At 42.8% G+C, this 6,112-nt stretch overlaps 1 non-coding gene across 1 annotated transcript; it reads left to right on the forward strand.

Moving 5' to 3' along the window:
• The first annotated feature begins 743 nt into the window (after positions 1 to 743).
• TRNAH-GUG (transfer RNA histidin (anticodon GUG)) lies at positions 744 to 815 on the forward strand. Its single transcript has one exon. It is a non-coding gene; the product is annotated as a tRNA-His (tRNA).
• Positions 816 to 6,112: the final 5,297 nt, after the last annotated feature.

The raw sequence follows: 6,112 nt of genomic DNA on the forward strand, positions 1-6,112 counted from the left end.
TTCTTTTAAGGTTTTCAGCCCTTGAAATATCTTGTGCAGACTCCTTGAATTATTATAATAAGGAAATTTATAAAAAATCTCCCCTTGAAACTTACTTAGCATGGAACACTCCGGTTTCTCTGTGTGGTAAATTGCTAAGCATTATTTTCCTTCAGATTACTGGAGGTTTAAAACCTATATATTCAGGGGGAAAATTAGCTTTTAGAGATCAATGAGTTTGACATTGATCAGTAGAAGTATAGTCATCCTGGCTTCCTCTAATAGGAAAAACAAGTATTTCTGATTGTCCCCAGTCCCCGGACCATTTTGTTGGTGCCGTATTTTTTACGACTGTGCTGCCCAAACACATGGCTTTCAGACTGGTGGTGAAGAAACCACAAAAGAGGCTCTGATTCGTGTGCCACTTGGGGCGACATGATTGGTGGGGTGGCAGTTGGGGGTGAGAAATCCATATCCATTATTGGTTAGAAGTAGAAAGCGTGATCCAACAGACCGGCTTCTCTCAGTCCTGTTATTTTCAGCAGGACAGTGAATCTTACCTTCTACAATTTTCCCAAAGTTGGTTGCATGTTCTGGCACTCTGTTACCACTCCTCTACCTCATGACAGATTACAGAGACACGGCTCCCCTTTCCCAGCGTTAAGAAAATGTGCATATTTAGGCAATAGATGGCAGTGTTTCCACAAATTTTAATAGTGCAGTAGCTCTTGAAGGAGGCTGAGTACTCAGCTCTCCTGTAGCTCGCCGTGATCGTATAGTGGTTAGTACTCTGCGTTGTGGCCGCAGCAACCTCGGTTCGAATCCGAGTCACGGCAGGAGGGGTGAAGGCTTTTGAAGGAGAACAGCCCTGGCCCCGGGGTTGTCCCGCATCCAGCTAACATTTTGCAACCAGACACAGAATGATGGAAATCCATAAAACAGAAACCACTGCAAACATTTTAAACTTTAGAGAGAGGGCGTACGCGGGGTGGCTTTATTAATGCACTAATCCTGTTTCAAGCGTGTTGTGTGTGGTTTTTTTTATTTGCACTGACGGATAATATGATAAAACTGGAGTGTAGTGGGCATGTAATTATTATTAATTACAACTACTTAAGCTCTGCTTTGAGCAGACTCGTCAAGTCTGCTTGCTTTTGAGCCTTGCCAGGACTGTATGGTAATAACAAGCCTGAATTATTTGGAAAGATGTCAGCAGTAGATGTGGAAATCCTGTTTAACCAGGCATGAATTGTTGTCAGGAGGTTTTTTTTCAGGATGACAGAGAGAAAATGAACTGTCCCTTATCTGTAATTGCAGGAAACATTTTGTTTCTATGATATGAACTGGCTGTAATTTAACTTTCCTGCATCATTGGATAATGTAAGAAGCCAGTTGTTCAAAACGAAATTCTCTGAAGTGGGCATTTGGGTCTGATAAAGGGCATATTATAAGTAGACAATGGGGCTCAAGCAATAAATAATGTCCATATATGGTGAAACTTTTTAAATGACATTTTCCAAAAGACTGGGGTTTGTATTATAAACGGCTAAACGTTGAATTAATGTGAGTAACACGGCTTTAATGGGCCTTTCTCCAGGACTTAAAAACACGAACAATACAGCCTAAAAATGTCAAATATAAGTATGTTATAATGAGGTTTACTGCTCTAAAATTATAACCCACCATGTTTTAAATAAGGGATCACTCGAAGGCGCTTTCTAATGGCTCTCGCCCCTGTTTCACCACTGGCTTAGCAAAACTCATGTTTGTTATTTATATAGTACTAAGAAAAATTCGAATGAAAATAGGTGCTGAGGGGAGGCACAGAATCTCTTAAGTTCTTTCAGAGTCAGCGATTCCTTACAAATGATATTCTAAAAAATTGCAATAAAAATCACCCCCGCTTCCAGACAAGAGCAATTTCTGTTTGATTGCGTGTTCAAAAAGGTGGGCCTCAGAATATCATGCAGCGAGACAAATGTGTTTTTTGTTTCCTCCCAGACTCGCTTGCAAGACTGTTTTCTACTCTGAGGTGTCTTCTTCCTGCGACTTGTTCCCTAATCTCCCACCCCCCTCCCCTATTCCTCCCAAGTCCTGCCTCCCCTCCCCAGAGGGCCTAGCCTGGGCTCTGCCTCAAGTCTGCAAGGCCTTCTCAGCTGGCTGGCACGAATAATGCTTCTAAGAAGACAGACGAATTGCAATTGGTCTTTAGTCGAAAACAGCCTATGGAATAAGCCAGTACAAGGTTACAGGCGTTTTATCAGGAGACCAAGAAAGCAATCATTGGAAGGAGATTGTGTCAGTCAGAGCTCAGTGGTTGCAAGTGACAGAGACTCAACAAGTACAGATTGAAAGAAAGAGACGTACCCAGGCATGGGTACGAGGGAGCTTCAGAATAATCGAAATCACGTTATTGAAAAATGACTGGGACACACTCCGTCTCATCCCACATTTCTTCCCGAATTTTGCCTTTATCTTCTCAAACTGTTACATGGCTGGAAACATGGCAGCCAGCAGCAATTCCTGCTCTTTCTATCTTACAGCGTCTTTGCCTGCAAGACAGCCCTTTCACCACTGTTCCAAAAATCTTAGGGAAGGATTTGATTGGCTTTGCTTGGGTCAGATGTCCAACACTGGACCAATCAGCTATGTCTGTGGGGATGGAGCCCGGAGAGCCCTTCCCTTGTCTTGAGGTCAGTCCCAAAGCGAGAGAATTGGCGGCCCAGAAGCCACCTGGGTTACCTCCCTGAAAAGTTTTTTTTCATTGCATTACTGGAGTATACCATTTGGTGGCTGTCTACTTCCACAAACTCATGTGTTCAGTTCCCAAACTATTAACATCTTTACTGCTTTGTGAGAGATAAAAACAAACAAACAAACAAACAACAGTCGGGGTTGGGGACAGTGGTCGGAATATGACAATTAGTCTGGACCCAACTTGGAGCTTAGGGACACAGTCAGAGCACCTGCTTGAACAAAGAGCACTTCATGTCCTCTCTCTTCTATCTCTGCCAGAAAGGGGGCTTCTGCTCTCGATGACTTTGCCAACAGAAATCCACCTGAACGTGGGCAAGTTACCTAAGCTCTCAGAATTAAAAAAGCAGGGAGGGGGGAGGTTAATGCAAGAATGAGAAGAATAATGTACAAAGAACCCCACAAAAAAACAGTACAGAGGTTCATAACAGAACGGCAGCATTGGCACCTAAGAAGGATACAACAGATAGGGTTTATTCTTCCTATTCCAAGGCTGCATGGTGCCTTCATCCCCCATCCAGTGTCCATTGGTAGAAGTTCTAGAAGGAGATTTCCATCAGAAAAAGGGCCCCTCACCATAGGTTTCAGAAGTTTCAAAAAATGACAGAGTGGACTCTAAACCAGAGGTGGCACAAGTCACATCTATGGAGTGACCATATCCCATCTAAGTTTGCCATCCTGGTTCACTCCCTTTTCACATGGTTACCGTGACCGTGGGTCCTAAAAATCAAGGGTCGTTTTCATCAACAAAGAGCTGATTGACATTGGGTTTCCTATCTGTTTTTCTTACTGATGCTTAACTATTTGGGGCTTTTGTTCTAAAACTAACTCTGTATCAAGTTGGTTTGCAGAAGTGCTAAAGCCTGAATTGTCAGAGGCAATTAATTCTAATGTTTAGTTACATTAACTCTGAGACAATAACTTCTTTTAACTTTTTTAAAATGTTTTATTTATTTTTGAGAGAGGGAGAGAGAGAGACAGAGGGCAAGTTGGGGAGGGGTGGAGAGAGAGGGAGACACAGAATCCAAAGCAGGCTCCAGGCTCTGAGCTGTCAGCACAGAGCCCGATGTGGGGCTTGAACCCATGAACCATGAGATCATAATTTGAGGGGAAGCCAGATGCTTAACTGACTGAGCCATTCAGGTGCCCCTGCTTTTCACCTTTTAAAAAGCATTTTACAAAGATGTCCACAGACTCCATTATTGTTTCCATGCTCACATTGTCTACATTTTATACCAAAGGCAATACTTGCTGGTGAGCATTAGGTGACTCTGATATAACCTTTCAAAAGTTGTCTCTCCACCATGTCAGCTATAAAGCATTTCGGGACAAAGATAAGCCACTCGCAACTGGATTCCTTAACAATTTTTTTAACATTAATGATGAGATATTAGAATACCAACAGAATCCGTGTTGAGCGCAGGGCTTTGTCAGCAATGGTTTTCACCAATCAATGACATCGTTACCCCCTAAATTTGTTTCTACAGATTATAAAGTCAGTTACCAACTGAAAATTCAAGAAACCTTCTTTCTCTTCTCATCTTGGGAGTCAACAAAAATAGCCAGAGGAAGTCTTCATTCTCTGTATGACTTATTACTTTGTCACTCACGTTGGTGTGGCTATAGTGGTCTATTAGAGTTTGCTCAAACAAAAAAATTGTACCTATGTAACTGTAATTGAGTAACTAAATTAAAATTCAGAACTAGGGGCTCTTGGGTGGCTCAGTCGGTTAAGTGTCCGACTTCGGCTCAGGGCATCATCTCATAGTTCGTGAGTTCGAGCCCTGCATCAGGCTCTTTGCTGTCAGCTCAGGGCCAGCTTCCCATCCTCACCTCCCTCTCTCTGCCCCTCCCCTGCTCGTGCACGTGTGTGTTTCTCTTTCTCTCTCAAAAATAAATAAACAACAAAAAAATTCGGGCCTAGATACGCTTGCTTCATTACCAGAAGCTAGGGCTTTAGGTAATTGTCTCTTGCTTTCTCTGTCCAGTATAGTAAGGCAGAGTATCGTTTTCATCTCCACCATTAATCTGTGGAATTGAAGAGAATTTATGTTCCAATATTTTCTATGTTTATATTTCAGCGATCTTTCATAAATAGAAGAAATTCACATTTATTTTTCCAATCAAATTGAAGAGCCTGAGGTGAATGTGTAGTAAAATGAATAGTATTTAAAAATCAACATCTGTCTATTCCCTAATTATAAAAAAAAAAAAATGCAGTTTCGGTTTCTTTTTTTTTTTCAATAAAACCACACTCCTGCATGGGAAATGATTTATTACAACCATGGATGGAATCCCTTCCAGGGAGAGCTATTGCCTTCTGCATCATTGTGGGGGTAGGTGGGAGGTCTTGAGGCTCAACTCATTGGATCAATAGTGTCCCCAAATGTAGCAGCCGGTGGTGACTTTGCAGAAAGAGAACACTTACCCACCAGCAACTTCACCCAAGGATCTGAGTTTTGAGAGATGATGTGTGGGCTTTTTCTCCTCCTACAGCTCAGCTGCTAGGTCCTTCCAGTGACCCGATCTTCTCTGACATGTTCTTATCCCAGTCACATCACCCTAAAAGGTGGAGGGTCTGTGGCAGGGCCTGGAAATGTGGGCTTTCCAGGCAGCAACTGGCAGAGAAGAATTTCCACAGATGCTGAATCAGAGAGAAAGCTTCGCTAAACAGCACCTGGATTCAAATTCCACCCCTCTGCTGCTTCTGCCAGTTTGACTTTGGACTTGACCTCTTTGCACCTTGGTTCATTAGCAGAACAGGGAGAATATGAGGGTCAGATAAGATGACGTGTCTGTAGTGTGAATCCTGACGAGGATCACAGTACTGCCCTTCCCTTCTGTCCCTTCCTGGGAATACAACCTTTGTTCTCCGTTGTTTGTGTAGACTTCCTGGCATTCAAAAGTCAACAACAAGCACAAAAGGAAACACCCAAAAAACAAAAACAAAACAAAACATGCCTTGGATTCAGCCTCCGATCGGCAGCAGCTTTGACACACTTGTGTCTTCACTCAAGGGCTGCTGTTTGATTTCAGGTCCTGTGGCCACCAGAAAGGTGTTTCCCAGTTTGATAAGGAGCAAGGAAAGAGCTTTTGCAGGGTCATGGTCAAGCCCACTCCAAGATAAACATGAGCTGCCACTAGATGGCACTGCTCCTTGTTGTTCATCAAAGACAAGGGACTCTTTCTTTCCTTCTTTCTTTTTCTTTCTTCCTTCCTTCCTTCCTTCCTTCCTTCCTTCCTTCCTTCCTTCCTCTTTCTTTCTTTCTTTCTTTCTTTCTTTCTTTCTTTCTTTCTTTCTTTCTTTCTTTCTCCTGCACTGGTTCCTGGCCCAGGGTGTCTGCAACTGGGATTCTAATCATACTAGAACTCTTCTGTT

The sequence above is a fragment of the Acinonyx jubatus genome, chromosome D4 (assembly GCF_027475565.1).
Source record: "Acinonyx jubatus isolate Ajub_Pintada_27869175 chromosome D4, VMU_Ajub_asm_v1.0, whole genome shotgun sequence".
Classification (NCBI taxonomy): domain Eukaryota; kingdom Metazoa; phylum Chordata; class Mammalia; order Carnivora; family Felidae; genus Acinonyx; species Acinonyx jubatus.